General features: G+C 40.8%; 1 protein-coding gene across 12 annotated transcripts in view; it reads right to left on the bottom strand.

The window, feature by feature from the left end:
• ATE1 (arginyltransferase 1) overlaps positions 1-15,569 on the bottom strand; it is a 181,201-nt gene that overhangs the window by 135,634 nt on the left and 29,998 nt on the right. The gene's annotated exons all lie outside the window — the stretch shown is intronic.

Below are 15,569 nucleotides of genomic sequence, written 5' to 3' on the forward strand. Positions count from 1 at the left end.
TTTTTCCCACAACACCCCCTGCTAACCTTCTATATAATTTACTGATGTATTATGCTTCTTGTTTAATGACTATCTCTGACCATTCTCCCCCAACCACACCCCCAGAATGCAAGTTCCACGAGAGCAAGAGATCTTTATCTGATTTACTCACTGATTAAACAGTTACCAAATGCCTCGACAGTACTTAGGTGCTCCATATTTTAACAAGCATATTAAAAAATTACAAATTAGAAAGGGAACAAATGCTAATACTGGACAAACTAACACAAGAATTGTCAGCAAGAAAGAGAAAGGATAAAGGGGACAACAGAGTAACTTTAGAGATAAAAGCAGTAGCCCATGGCACACTGAAATACGACAAGAACAGAAGAATATTCCTAGGAAAATATGAGAGCCATTATCAACAGGCAAGTCCTGCTCAGCATTCTGTTTGAGAAGCTGAGGAAGAACACAAGACATTTTGGGAACATTGTCATTTTAAATTATTAGAGTACATAATATCTCAGCAATAAAAAACGTTTCCAATGCTTGGAAAATTTGCTTACAATGAACACTTCACTCACTGATGTCAGTCACTCCATATTTTACTGAGGCCCACTTTAACTTTTACAAATGGCAACATCATGTCTAGTATAAAAAGCACTGCAGACTGGGGCGCGGTGGTTCACGACTGGAATCCCAGCACTTTGGGAGGCCAAGGCGGGTGGATCACTTGAGGTCAGGAGTTGGAGACCATCCTGGCCAACATGGTGAAACCCCATCTCTACCAAAAATACAAAAATTAGCCGGGCGGTAGTGGCGAGCACCTGTAATCCCAGCTACTGAGGAGTCTAAGGCAGAAGAATTGCTTGAGCCTCGGAGGCGGAGGTTGCGTGAGCCGAGATGGCACCACTGCACTCCAGTCTGAGCGACACAGTGAGACCTAGTCTCAAAAAAAAAAAAAAAAAAAAAGCACTGCAATTTCAGGACATTGCTCTGCCACTAACTACTCATGTTACCTTAGGCAAATTAATTAATTCTTTAAATATGAGACATTCATCCATATAATCCTAAAATCCTTTCACCTCCAATGTTGTATGATGGTATGATTTTGTGATCTGAGACAAGTTTTAGGAAGTTACTGACCGAAAGGAACTTTGAGTTAAATGTTGGCTTGGCACAGTAGCTCATGCCTGTAATCCCAGCACTTTGGGAGGATCATTTGAGGTCAGGAGTTCAAGACCAGGCTGGGCAACACAGCAAGGTCTCCTCTCAAAAAAAAGGCCAGGTGTGGTGGCGTATGCCTGTAGTGCCAGCTACTCAGGGGACCAAGGCAGGAGAGACTGCTTGAACCCTGGAGTTCAAGGCTGCCGTGAGCTATGATGACGACACTGCACTCCAGCCTGGGTGACACAGCAAGAGCCTGTGTCAAACAATGAAAAAGAGGGAGGAAGGGAAAAGAGTAGAAGGGAGAGAAGAAACAGAAGGAAAGAAAGATGAATGTTCCCAGTGCTAGTTTTGACTCCACCCCTTTGGATCTCCCCAAAAAGGAACATGCTTGAGATATAACAGTGTCTCTCTCCAATAGTAAATGACTGAAAAGCTTTGGTCATTTAACTACTATTAGTTATAAATGTCTTTACTACTATTAGTAATAAATGTCTTGTCACAGACCTTGACACAGACTACAATACACAAGTGTTCCCTGACTTAGGACTTGCTTAAAGAAACTGGCTTCCTTAACTGAATTATATAAATAATTGCCTAAGCTCTCTACTTTATTCAAGTAAGTTAGCCTGGCTTTAAAAAATGTGCTTTAGGCCAGGCACAGTGGCTCATGCCTGTAATCCCAGCACTTTGGGAGGCCAAGGCAGGTGGATCACCTGAGATCCGGAGTTTAAGACCAGCCTGGCCAACATGGTGAAATTCTGTCTCTACTAAAAATACAAAAATCAGCCAGGTGTGGTGGCACGCGCCTGTAATCCCAGTTACTCGGGAGACTGAGGCACAAGAATTGCTTGAACCTGGGAGGTGGAGGTTGCCGTGAGCCAAGATCATGCCATTACATTCCAGCCTGGGCAACAGAGCGAGACTCCATCTCAAAAAAAAAAAAAAAAAAAAAAAAGAGGCCGGGCACGGTGGCTCACGCTTGTAATCCCAGCACTTTGGGAGGCTGAGACGGGCAGATCACGAGGTCAGGAGATCGAGACCATCCTGGCTAACATGGTGAAACTCCATCTCTACTAAAAAATACAAAAAATTAGCCAGCCATGGTGGTGGGCGCTTGTAGTCCCAGCTACTCGGGAGGCTGAGACAGGAGAATAGCATAAACCTGGGAGGTGGAGCTTGCAGTGAGCCAAGATCGCGCCATTGCACTCCAGCCTGGGTGACAGCAAGACTCCGTCTCAAAAAAAAAAAAAAAAAAAAAGCCTAAAACATTTCAAAATGTGGCTGGGTGCAGGGGCTCACACCTGGAATCCCAGCATTTTGGAGGGCCAAGGCAGGCAGGCGGATCACTTGAGTCCAGAGTTCCTGACCAGCTTGGCCAAAATGGTGAAACCCTGTCCCTACTAAAAATACAAAAATTAGCCGGGCTTGGAGTCACGCGCCTGTAGTCCTAGCTACTTGGGAGGCTGAAGCACGAGAATCGCTTGAACCTGGGAGGTGGTTGTTGCAGTGAATCGAGATTGTGCCACTGAGCTTTAGCCTTGGCAACAGAGGGAAAGACTGTCTCTAAATAAATAAATATTAAATAAATATTAAAAAGTTTCAAAATGTTCGGATCTTACTATCATTCTAATTCTGTTAATTATATGCCAGAGTTAAATATTTATAAAATACAGGTTAAGTATCCCTAATCCAAAAATCTGAAATCTGAAAGCATTTCCTTTGATTGTCATGTTGGCACTCAATAAGTTTCTAATCTTGGAGCATTTTTGGATTTCAGATTTTCACATAAGTGATACTCAACCTGTAGCACCAGCAGGTTCTCAGGTGGCACTGCTTTGCTCAACATCATTTCATTATAACTTCAATGAGTATGAGACCAGCTTGGGCAACATAGCAAGATCCTGCTTCTACAAAAAATAAAAAACAAAAAACAAAAATACATTGATGATTTAAAAAAAAAAAAAAAAAACCCACCTCCTGGCCAGGGCTACTGTCTGTGTGGAGCTTGCAATTCCCCCCACGTCTGTGTGGGTTTGCTCTGGGTCTTCCAGTTTCCTCCCACATCTCACACGTGTGCACGTTAGGTTCACTGCTGTGTATACATGGTCCCAGTGTGAGTGTGGGTGTGTGCGTGAATATGCCCTGTGGTGGAACAGACTCCTGTCCAGGGTGAGTGTCCAACCTGCGCCCTAAGCTTCCAGAATAGGCTGCAGCTCCCCACCACCTGAACTGAAATCACTGGGTTAATAATATCTTACTTATTTTTATTAATCTTTCTTAAATGTATGTATAGCTCACATTTATTTCAATGTTTAATATTAGAAGTGCTTTGGTTTTTATTTAGAAGTCTGGTGATGTTTTGTGACCAGAAATATGCTGTAGGAACTTAACTCTTGTTTATATCAATTAGCCTAGGGTAAAACTGGTTTCCTTGTATGTCATTTCACCTATGACCACAGTTTCCAAGAACTATTAATGACATTAAGTGAGAACTTACTGTGTGTGCCTATATATGATTGTCTGGTCTTTGCCTAATTGGAGAATGTCAATTCTCTAATACACTGAATAATTTTCTAAATATAAGTTACTACTTTCATATACAAAAATGTAAGACATTAAGAGGAAAAAAAATAAAGATGAAAACTTCTCGAGATTAAAGTCCAGAAAATATTTAAAACCTTTAACAAGCAAAGAATCACTTGTAATTATCCCTTTAATGCCTCAATGAAAATTACAATAAATGAAAGAAAAAGAAGCCTTTATTCATACTTCTTGGGCTGTGAACACACAACTTGCAGAGAGCGAGCTGAGCCAGGATGAAAGAGCAAAGGGTTCTCAATCTACACCACCACCTGGTGGCGGAGTGAGACAGTGGCGCAGCTTCCACCGTCTCCTTTCAAGTCTCCATGGGGTCAGAATGGACTCATCACGACCTTTCCTTTCCACACTCATTGTCTAAACAAGTGAATATACATACACCTGAATATAAGATAACTATCCTCAAAATAAGCATCCCTCAGAAGTAGATATCGCCTCCTATTTCCATCTCTCATAGGAAGTTCCCTGAACTAATTTAAAAAACATTACAGGCTGGGCACAATGGCTCACACCTATAATGCCAGTACTTTAGCAGGTTGAGGCAGGAGGATCATGTGATGCCAGGTGACCAGCCTAGACAACACAGCAAGACGCCCCCCTACAAAAAAAATTTAAAAATTAGCTGGATGTGGTGATGTGCACCTGTAGTCCTAGCTACTTAGGAGGCTGAGGTGGGAAGACTGCTTGAGTCCAAGAGTTTGAGGTTACAGTGAGCTATGATCACGCCACTTGCACTCCAGCCTGGGCAACAGAGCAGGACTCTGTCTCAAAAAACGCTAAGAAGAAAAATAAAAAATAAAACAGATGGCAATGGATTATAGCACTTCATATAAGGCCATGAGCCTACAATGCTATCAGAACGAAAAAAGATGGTGAGAGGTAGGGAGTTGTGAATACAGAGAGAAATCTCTTCTTTACAGAGAGAAAGAATTTCAGCTAATAAGTGTAGAAACAATAATACAATTAGACAAATCACCATTTTGCTACCTCTCCCACCTCTCCATAATAACTACTTCAGGCAAGGATCATCAAAGATGCTAAAACAAATGGACAACAGGTTATTGGGAAAGAGGTTATTCCTCCTACCTCAGAAATATTATCATAGTAAGGGTATAACATGCCTTTAAAATGAGAAGATCTAATTACAAAGAAAAAAATATAAGAATAATAAAGAGGCTGGGCGCGGTGGCTCACGCCTGTAATCCCAGCACTTTGGGAGGCGAAGGTGGGCAGATCCCAAGGTCAGGAGATCGAGACCATCCTGGCTAACACAGTGAAACCCCGTCTCTTCTAAAAATACAAAAAATTAGCCAGGCATGGTGGCAGGCGCCTGTAGTCCCAGCTACTCGGGAGGCTGAGACAGGAGAATGGCATGAACCCGGGAGGCAGAGCTTGCAGTGAGCCGCAATCACGCGACTGCACTCCAGCCTGGGCAACAGAGCAAGACTCCATCTCAAAAAATAAATGAATAATAATAATAATAATAATAATAATGAGAGCTGATGGCTGTTATTCAACCAAGTGAGCAAACCAAGTGACAATAGACTTAAATGTCCCCATCACAAATGAAGGACAACTGATATTACATGCTGCTTGATATGATACAGTAAAACAGTAAGACTGGCACAAGCCCTAGAGGAAACTGACAATATGAAAAAAGCTGAACATCTGCACACCCTATGACACAGCATTTCTATTTGGCATACATCAAATAGAAATGTGTCCGTATGTTTACCAAAAGATATGTATAAGGATGTACATATGCAGCACTTTTCACGGTAGCCTCATACCAGGAACTACTAAAATTCCCACCAACAGTAGAAAGGGATAAATTCTGGATAGTCATACATAAAACACTATACAGCGATGAGAGTTAACAGTCTACTACAACAGGCAAAATAAAATAGATAACTCACACTACCAAAATGTTGGGCAAATGAAACCACACTCAAAAGAGTAGGATTCTACTTACATTAAGTATAAAACAGGCACAGCTAATCTGTAGTTTTACAAGTCAAGAAAATACCGGTAGTGATGGAAAAGAACAAGCATGGGCTTCTGAGGAGTTAGTAGTAATCTATTTATTTATTTTTTTTTTTTTTTTGAGACAGAGTCTCATTCTGCACCCAGTCTGGAGTTCAGTGGCATCATCTCAGCTCACGGCATCCTCTGCGTCCTGGGTTTAAGCGATTTTCCCGCTTTAGCTTCCCGAGGCAATTTCTTAATCTAACAGTGAGTTCAATTTGTGAAATTTCATCTATCTGAACACTTATGCATACTTTTCTGTATATACATTATACTTCAATAAAAAACTTTTTTTTAAGTACACATAACCTACACCTAAAAACATTAAACTTTTAAGAACACTTAAGAATCTGATTACTAGATAACAACAAAAACCGAACTGTGATACGGAACATTCTAAAGATAATTGGGTTAAATGTCAAAGTCATTAAATGAAAAAATCAAAAAAGATTACAGAAACAGAACAGTCATAAACATAACATAAACACAATACAGTTCATGTAAAATATGTGAACCGTGACTGGATCCTATTTTCATTCATCTATAAAAGCTATTTTCTATTTTGGGGCCAGGCACAATAGCTCATCCCTGTAATCCCAACACTTTGAGAGGCCAAAGCAGAAAAACTGCTTGAGGCCAGGAGTTCAAGACCAGCCTGAGCAATATAGCAAGACTCTACCTCTACAAAAGGAAAAAAATTAAAAATTAGCCTGGCATGGTGGTCCACTCCTATAGTCCTAGCTACTCAGAAGGGAGACTGAGGCAGAAGGATCACTTCAGCCCAAAAGTTTAAGGCTGCAGTGAACTATGACCATGCTACTGTACTCCAGCCTGGGTGACCGACCAAGACCTTGTCTCTTAAAAAAAAAAAATTAAAGGTATTTTTGGTACACTTGGAACATCTGAATATGGACTGTGATGTTATAGAATTTCTACAGTTTTTAAAGAGTAAATATTGTGGTTATATAAGAGAATATACTTATTCTTAGGAGATGCATGCTTAGCACATCCAGGCAAAATGTCATAACATGCACAACTTTCAAATGGTTCAAGAGAGAAAGATAAAGTAAACCTAACGAAGTTGTTAACAACTTGTCAACATTGGTGAATGGAGTCTGGGTGTTCATTACATTCTTTCAACTTTTCTGTTCAAAAACTCCAAAAGTTTCAAAGTAGAAAGATAAGGAAAAGAAGTCAATATTACAGAAAAAAATTAAGAAGCTGCCCTAGAATAAAAGAATCTAAAACGATATCACAAAATGTAATAAACTTTGATTAAACACTATATCTTTTAAAATGGGAAAATGTAAAATAAGCACTAAATAGTAGATGATATTTACAAATTATCACTAAGTTTCTCATGCGTTATAATTACACCACGTCTTGTAGAAGCACATCTCATTGTTTGAACATGTATGCTAAAGAATTTAGTAGTAAAATGTCATGATATATGATGGATGTTAAAATGACTCATACACAAAAAAAAGATAAAGCAAAGGAAAACTAACAACTGTTGAAACTAGGTGAGGGGTGTACAGGCCATCAGTATAATCAGTAAACCATTCTTTCAATTTTCCTTTATGTCTGATAATGTTGATAATAAAATTTGGGAAACAATTAGTCAGTGAATGCAGAAGTGTGATGAGATTACTGGGTTTATGACTAGCCTGTTTTTGAGACAGTAAAGAAGAGAAGAGAGGTCAACTCTAGTCTAGGGAACCAATGGCACATATTATTAGACAACAGTATTTTCTACAGAATAACATCAATAGAATTTCAGCTAAAATCTCATGTTTCTATCACATAGAATTACTGGTATCCTGAAAAATAAAGATTCTTAAAAGTTAGCTTTATACTGTATTATAAACGAGACAGGTCACAAATTACTCCAATTTATATTACATTACTTTCTGAAAATCTGGTATCTACCTGAATGACTGAAAACAGTCATGGAAACACACATACTGGATTAATTTACAAAGTCCTATATTATTTCACTATTTGCAATTATGTGCTACTTTTCTAAAGATGTTGAAATGGCTCCATTGTCTGAGGTATATACCCTGGTTCTTTGTCACGGTCGATAAAGAATTCAGGACACAGACACACGAGGAGAGGGTTTAGGAGCAGAAAGTTTAGCAGACAAAGAAGAAAGAGAAAAGGCTTCCTCAAGCTGAGAAAGTGGGTTGCCCAAAAAGGGTCTCCAGTTTGTGGCAGAAGGCAATCGGTTTTGTACAGAGGACTGAGGAGGTGGTAACTGATGTACGTGGGGCTCAGGGGATTGGGTTGATCGGGTATGCCATTTATATAGCCCTCGAAAAGACTGACCCTCCCACCCTAGTCTTTTATCATGCAAATGTGGCCTCCACCAGGTGGTGGCCACGATACCTGAACATGTGATTTTACATGGAAGTTACCAGGATGCCGGCACATGGTGGCGACAGGAAAAACAGGGCAGGAGAGGCCATATTGAATATACCTGGCTTGCAGGTACAGCTGCCTGCATTTACATATAAAAGCTTCTAGTTTGCATATCTATGCCTGAGTCCTCAGGGTGCTTTCTGTTAGAGAAGAAATGGTTTAGAGCTGCTTTTTATTAAAGGAAAATTCCACGGAGAACTTTTACCCTTTCTAGCTGCCTAAAAATTATTTCTTAATAATGTCTGTATTAAGGTTACTGAAAAGAATTGCTTAGAATAGCCAGGCAATCTATATTTATCTGTTCATCAAATTTCTCAAAAAATAACCTATTTTTCAGAGTATTTAAATGATTATTTTAGAGTCAAACTGGATTTTATGCACTGATGTGGTTACCTGAAATCTTCAAATAGGCATATTAACTGTTTTTTACTTTAAATGTTTTCCAACGAAAAAAGCAAAAAATGTATTTTCTTGAACATAATTAGTTTTCCCTCTTATATTAACAAAACTACACCACAGTGTGATACTGTACAGAGTCCTTTAAAGCAAGTCAGTATAACACAAACTTCTCAAAGAACTTTTTTGGCTTCTCTTTCTGCATTAGAGCAGAAAGAGAAGAAACGAACACTGGTCATTTCCTGACGTAGAAAACTGTAGTCATGTACAGGGGAAAAGTACATTTGAACTCCACACCAAAATTAGCTTCTTTCAATATAGAACACCATGCTTCAAGACTGGGAAGCCAAGTAGCACATCCCAATCAGTTTTTCTCAGCAGTCAGCCCCACAGATAGTGCACTCTCTATCTGTAAGCCAAGGGTTTGCCAAGTGGAGAAAGAATTTCTAGGATGAAAACACGACCGGTGAAGAATCTCATCTGCAGCAGTGACCATCTCCTTAATAGAACTATCACTAGGGCAACTGGCAGGTTAATCACTGTTAATGAGCCCCAAATTTAATTATCTTAACTGGACCAGAGGTGTCATTCAAAGAGAGCACAAGAGTGGCAGAAAGATTTGGGGGAGAAGGGAGGAGGGGTTAGGGAAAGGGGGTTCCTCAGTGCTCTTTATTTGGAAAAGAGATACGGGGAAGTTTGGGTGGGACACAAACGGTGACAAACTTTTTTTTTTTTTTGACACAGTCTCCCTCTTGTCGCCCTCGCCAAGGTTGGCGTGCAATGGCACCATCTCGGCTCACTGCAACCTCTGCCTCCCAGGTTGGAGTAATTCTCCTGCCTCAGTCTCCTGAGTAGCTGGATTACAGGTGCCCTCCACCATGCCCAGCTAATTTTTGTATTTTTAGTAGTAGGACCCTCCAGAGGGTTTCACCATGTTGGCCAGGCTGGTCTCGAACTCCTGACCTCAGGTGATCCAACTGCCTTGGCCTCCCAAAGTGATGGGATTACTGGCATGAGCCATGGCGCCCAGCCTCAGTGGTAAACATTTTAAAAAGATCAGGGAGAGACAAAAAGAACACTATTAAGACCACTGACATCCAGGGTGACTGTGCATATGCCCCAGGCTGAGCCCTCTAGGGCGTGACATCAGAGGCTTCTCATAAATAAATACATACTGTCCTTTCTTCTCTTCACTGACTTAAAAAGCAATTGTAGGCCGGGCACGGTGGCTTACGCTTGTAATCCCAGCACTTGGGAGGCCGAGGCAGATAGATCACAAGGTCAGGAGATCGAGACCATCCTGGCTAACATAGTGAAACCCCATCTCTACTAAAAATACAAAAAATTAGCCAGAAGTGGTGGCACACACATGTAGTCCCAGCTACTCAGGAGGCTGAGGCAGGAGAATTGCTTAAATCCGGGAGGCAGAGGTTGCAGTGAGCCGAGATCACGCCACTGCACTCTAGCCTGGGCGACAGAGTGAGACGTAGTCTCAAAAAAAAAAAAAAATTGTAAAAACATTATGTAGATAATTGTACCATTGGGACAATAACATAGAGAAAATTAATATATTTGACAGTAACTTCATTAAGTAGATAGGAGCAAAGCTATACTAGAAGGTAATTTGAATCCACAGAACAAATGAGAACCAGAAATAGTAAATAAACTGGTTAACGTAAGAAATTATAAATAACTAATTGTTCTTATTCCTTTTCTCAACTTTATAAAAGACACAATTATATAAAGGAATAATTATAATTATTGAATTTGTAACATAGATACATGTAATATGTATAACAATAATGGCACAAAAAAGGGAAAGAGGGACTAAAATGATACAGAAGTAACATTTTTTTACATCTCTCTGGAATTAAGTTCGTATAAATCTGAAGTCAATTGTGTAAAGTAAGATCTCTATCTTAAATACTAGAGCAGCCACTGATATGTTAAAAATAGATAGTGAAAAAAATCATTCAAGGAATTAAAATGTTACACTAGAAAATATTCGTTTAATACACTAGAAAATATTCGTTTAATACACTAGAAAATATTTAATGCAAAAGCAAGCAGTAAAAGAGGAACAGAGGAAGGCTGGGTGCGGTGGCTCATGGCCTGTAATCCCAGCACTTTGGGAGGCCGAGGCAGGCGGATCACCTGAGGTCAGGAGTTCGAGACCAGCCTGACCAATACGAAGAAACCCCGTCTTGACTAAAAATACAAAATTAGCCAGGCGTGGTGGCACACGCCTGTAATCCCAGCTACTAGGGAGGCTGAGGCAGGAGAATCACTTGAACCCGGGAGGCGGAGGTTGCAGTGAGCCAAGATTGCGCCATCGCACTCCAGCCTGGGCAACAAGAGCGAAACTCCGTCTCAAAAAAAAAAAAAAAGGAACAGAGGAAAAAAAAAAACATGGACATATCGGGGAAATGGAAATGGAAGTAAAATGGAAGGCATAAATTCAACTAGTTCAATCAAAACATTAAATGTGAACTGATTTAACACTTCAATGAAAAGGGACACTGTTCTCCCTATGGACTTTAAAAAACCAAAAACAAAAACCCAGGTCAATTATATGGTGTCTAAAAGAGGCACACTTTACATTCAAAGACACAAACAGATTGAAGGTAAAAGGAGGAAAAAGATGTATCATGCAAACAAGAATCACAACATGGAGTGGCTCTACTAAGAGCAGACAAAATAGATTTTCACCAGGAAATGTTCCTAGGGATACAAATAATTCACAGAATGAAAGAGTCTAATCACATACATAAGAGACTTGTACCCAGAATATATATAATAAACTCCTACAACTCAGTAACAAAGACAATCCAATTTAAAAATAAGCAAAGGGTGCCAGGTGCGGTGGCTCACGCCTGTAATCCCAGCACTTTGGGAGGCTGAGGCAGGCAGATCACGAGGTCAGGAGATCAAGACCATCCCTGGCTAACACGGTGAAACCCCGTCTCTACTAAAAATACAAAAAAATTAGCCGGGCGTGGTGGCGGGCGCCTGTAGTCCCAGCTACTTGGGAGGCTGAGGCAGGAGAATGGCGCGAACCCGAGAGGCGGAGCTTGCAGTGAGCCTAGATCGCACCGCTGCACTCCAGCCTGGGCAACAGAGTGAGACTCTGTCTCAAAAAAAAAATAAATAAAAAATAAAATGAGCAAAGAGTTAGAATACACAATTCTCCAAAGAAGAAACGCAAAAGGCGAAAAAGCACAGGAAGGGAAATGCAAATCAAAACCATAATGAGAAACCACTTTACACATGCTACGAGTAATATAAAAATCAATTTTAAGAAAAAAGAGACACAAGTGTTGGTGAGCACATGGAGGGAGAAAGCAGAGCCCTCATACACTTCCGGTGGGAATGGTAAATGATTTTGCTCTCTGAAAAACAAGTCTGGCAGTTCCTCAAGAGGAAAACACAGAGTTACCACGTGACCCAGTAATTCCACGCCTACGTATACACCCAAGAAAATATACATCCACATAAAAACGTGAACGTGAAATGTTCATGATAGAATTTTCTATAAAAGCCAAACAATAAAAACCACCCAAGGCTGAGCACGGTGGCTCACGTCTGTAGTCCTAGCACCTTGGGAGGCCGAGGCGGGTGGATCACGAGGTCAGGAGTTTGAGACCAGCCTGGCCAACATGGCGAAACCCCATCTCTACTAAAAATACAAAAAAACAAATTAGCCAGGTGTGGTGGTGGGCGCCTGTAATCCCAGCTACTTGGGAGGCTGAAGCAGGAGAATTGCTTGAACCTTGGAGGCGGAGGTTGCAGTGAGCCGAGATCACGCCATCGCACTCCAGCCTGGTTGACAAGAGCGAAACTCCGGCTCAAAAAAAAAAAAATTCCATCAATGGATGAGTGGAAAACAAAATGTAGTATATCAGCCAGGTGCAGTGGCTCACATCTGTAATCCCAGCACTTTAGGATTACAGGAGTTTAAGACCAGCCTGGCCAATGTGGCGAAATCTCATTGCTACTAAAATACAAAAATTAGTCAGACGTGGTGGCACATGCCTGTAGTCCCAGATACTCAGGTGGCTAAGGCATGAGAATCACTTGAACCTGGGAGGCGAAGCTGCAGTAAGCCAATATGGTGCCGTGCACTCCTGCCTGGGCGACAGAGCAAGACTCTGTCTCCCCCAACCAAAAAAAAAAAAATCAAACATGTACTAAGCATTAAATAATATACATTTTGCTGGGTGTAATAATGGTACTGTAGTTATATATTTTTTGATGTCTATATTAATAACTTTTAATCTAAGAATAGAGTTCCCTTTTTAAGTGCTTCTTTATTAATTTATTTAAAGAAACTAGGTAATTTATCTAAGTGCCCAAGTGTCATTTTAACATATTCCTTTACCCCTCATATTTCCTGTGAACTGGTCAGTAGATCTAGAAGCTTGGATAGATCCAGATTCAATTTCTTTAGCAAGAACATTCCATAGGTGGTGGTTTATACTTCTTACTGGATTACATTAGGAGGCACGTTATCTGATCATCCCACGTTTTAAGTCAGTTAAGATACATACTGAAGGACTTACTTATAAAATGATATGTCTGAGATTTGGTATAAAATAGTACAGCAAAATAACAACAAAAAAGTATGGAGAGATAGATTAAACAAGAATGGCAGCATGTTGAGGCTAGTTGAAGACTGCTGATAGGTACGTCGCAGTTTAAGTATTTCTAAAATATTATTTTTTTTAAAATCTGGCTCCTACCTAAACCTCCGAAAAGCCTCATCCCTTGGTCGGGCACAGTAGTCCACACCTGTAATCCCAGCACTTTGGGAGGCCAAGGTGGGTGGATAACCTGAGGTCAGGAGTTCAAGACCAGCCTGGCCAACATGGTGAAACCCTGTCTCTACTAAAAATACAAAAATTAGCTGGGCATGGTGGCACACACCTGTAATCCCAGAGACGCAGGGGTCTGAGGCAGAAGAACTGCTTGAACCCGGGAGGCAAAGGTTGCAGTGAGCCCAGGCTCAGTGAGCCAAGATCACGCCACTGCACTCCAGCCTGGGAGACAGAGCAAGACTTTGTCTCAAAAAAAAAAAAAAAAAAAAAAAAAAAAAGCCTCATCCCCTATTACCTCCTAACAGGTACTCTATGTTCTGGCCATACTAAACTAAGTATTAATAGTAGTTCCTCAAAATGGCATACAATTTTACCCTCCACACCTCTGCATTTGCTAGTCCTGCTGCCCAGAACACCTTTCTCCCTTTTTGTCCTGGCAAACACCTACTCATCTTTCCAGACCTGGCTCAAATGTCACTTCCCTCAGAAAAACCTCTCTAACCTCCAGTTTCACACTAAGCTGGCTGTCCCTACTAATCCAATGGCTAATTCTAAAGGCACTGGAATTGCATACCTGTCTACCACCCCAATTCAGACTATGAATGCCTTTAGCGCTGCTCTAAGTCTGCATAAAGGGACTTCCCAGAGGCCTGAAGCCTACTAGGAGAAGCTCCTGGGGAAGTCTTGAATAAATACACCGGGCCACAGAAACATTTTGTCCAACTATTCCTACCTGCTAAGCAGAGAGGTAGAAAGGCATCATCTCCAGAGCAGTAGGAAGGAGGAAACTTCAGAAAGGAAAAAGACCCCCTGAGAATATCAAAGGAAGCTTCCTAGGCCTAGCAGAATCCTTACTATCTGCAAATCCTTACTATCTGCAAATGCTATCACCCACAGTGGCATGGATCAACAGGGAACCTAGGACATAGCTTCTCAAAACTGAAATGTGCATCTGAATCCTTTGGAAACCCAGTTTAAGATGTAGATTCTGGCCAGACCCGGTGGCTCATGCCTGTAATCCCAGCACTCTGGGAGGCCAAGGAGGAGGACCACAAGATCAAGAGATCAAGACCAACCTAGCCAACATGGTGAAACCCTATCTCTACTAAAAATATAAAAATTAGACAGCTCTGGTGGCACGCGCCTGTAGTCCCAGCTACTCAGGAGGCTGAGGCAGGAGAATCGCTTGAACCCGGGAGGTGGAGGTTGCAGTGAGCAGAGATTGCGCCACTGCACTCCAGCCTGGCGACAGAGCAAGACTCCGTCTCAAAAAAAAAAAAAAATGTAGATGTTGAATGAATAGGACTGAGACTCTGTGTTCCAGGTACTGCTGATGCTGCAAGTCTGCAAATGACACTTTAACTAGAAGACTCTGGGGGATCTGGGAAGTGAGCCCTTTCTCAGCGAACATGCAGCATTAACTCCTGTTGTATTAACCCTCTCTTTTTAGCTTACACATTGTGTCATTAAAAAAACAAAAGCAGTCAAAAAATCAAAACTCTAATTCTTCTGCATCTGTTGGCCTCTTTCTTCCAACATACCATGGTTCTACTGTGACAACGATGCCATCTCATTCATTTCAATATCCCAAGCCTGAGAAAGACAGACCCTCAATAAACGCCCGTTAAACCATATTATATCTAACAGAAGATCCCCAACTTATAATGGTTGGACTTATGCTTTTTCAACTTTACAATGATGCAAAACGATTCCGTTTTTCACTTTCAGTACAGTATTCAATAAATTACATGAGATATTCAACACTTTATTATAAAATAGGCTTTGTGTTAGATGATTCTGCTTAACTGCAGATTATAAGTGTTCTGAGATAGTTTAAAGCAGGCGAAGCTAAGCTATGATGTTCGGTAGGTTAGGTGTAGGTATTTCTTTCTAATTCACTTGTTGTTAAGGTATTTTTGCTTATTGGTCTGTCTTTCCCATTTGATTATCAATTTCTTGAAGACAGAGACTCCTTTTGTTCTGTGGTGCACAGTCTGGCACACGATGGGTACTCAGTAAATGACTGTTGACCTAGAGTGGATGACTGACCTTATAAACCACTACATTCAGGTTCCTAGAGAAAACACTAAGAACACATCCTGAATTTTCAATCCTTTTTTCTAAGGATTTAAAATGCTCACATGTATGAGTCATGTGAGTGTTCAC

The sequence above is a fragment of the Gorilla gorilla genome, chromosome 8, assembly GCF_029281585.2.
Source record: "Gorilla gorilla gorilla isolate KB3781 chromosome 8, NHGRI_mGorGor1-v2.1_pri, whole genome shotgun sequence".
Lineage (NCBI taxonomy): Eukaryota > Metazoa > Chordata > Mammalia > Primates > Hominidae > Gorilla > Gorilla gorilla.